This window comes from Conger conger, chromosome 8, assembly GCF_963514075.1.
Source record: "Conger conger chromosome 8, fConCon1.1, whole genome shotgun sequence".
Taxonomy (NCBI): domain Eukaryota; kingdom Metazoa; phylum Chordata; class Actinopteri; order Anguilliformes; family Congridae; genus Conger; species Conger conger.
Window position 1 is genome coordinate 45,170,376 of NC_083767.1, and position 982 is coordinate 45,171,357.

Below are 982 nucleotides of genomic sequence, written 5' to 3' on the forward strand. Positions count from 1 at the left end.
TACAGTGGGGGGGTGTATCTTTGACTGTACTCAGTACAGTGGGGGTGTATCTTTGACTGTACTCAGTACAGTGGGGGTGGAATGATAACAGTTACGGGTGTATCTTTGACTGTACTCAATGCAGTGGAGGTCAGAGGTGTCTTATCTGAAAATGGCCGGTGTGGGTGTAGGCTTAGTCCAGCACTACAAAACCAGACTCAACTCATGAACTAATCGTGGTCTTCAGTCATGCCCTTGATCAGTAGAATCCGCTGTCTTCATGCTGCCAGCACCCACGCTGGCCCTTCTTGGGTAAGATTGGACACCCCTGGTGTCGGTGGAATGATACAGTGATGGGTGTGTCTTTGACTGCGCTCAGTACAGTGTGTGTATGGTATTCCTAGCTGCCCCCTGAGATGAACAGTGCCATATGTTAGTGGAAGGACACTCAAATCTCAAGTCCAACACATTGGACACACAAACACTGATAAGCACTGGAAAAGGCACTATCGCACAATATTACTGCTTAAATACTGCAATACTCGGACAATTGTTTGATATTACTTTTTAATTTGTCATTATGCCTTTTAATTTTTTTTTTATATTAATTTTGTTCCTTACATGTCGCATATTAAATAATTGTTGTTCAACAACTGTTTGATAAGAATGTACCATGTGTGTTTGTGTGATTCAAGACTTGTATAAAAGGGCGTGTCTTCAGAAATTGCCTGATTTGGCCATGTACTCAAATGTCACAGAAAATTAAAGAAATAAAATGTTTAAAGTGCAGATGTTTCTGTCTGAAACTGTGACTGTGTTTGCACGCTAACAGGATCTTGTTTTAATGTTGTAGAAATGATTTAGGTGCAGTAGAGCATGTAATATAAAGACATACAAAATGATCCTGAAATTGTATATTGCTGTAGCAGCATTCACAAAATATCATTATACTGTAATTTACATTTTGCAGGCTTTGTTTTCCCTATTTTGAGTAAGGCATCCA

The 982-nt window shown here is 39.7% G+C and overlaps 1 protein-coding gene across 1 annotated transcript in view; it reads left to right on the plus strand.

The window, feature by feature from the left end:
- The window catches only part of exoc4 (exocyst complex component 4), a 155,824-nt gene extending 155,056 nt beyond the window's left edge, over nt 1–768 (plus strand). The window contains exon 18 of the mRNA XM_061253074.1: nt 1–768. This exon is cut by the window's left edge and continues 2,067 nt beyond it. The gene's annotated coding sequence lies outside the window, so the exon portion shown is untranslated.
- Nucleotides 769–982: the final 214 nt, after the last annotated feature.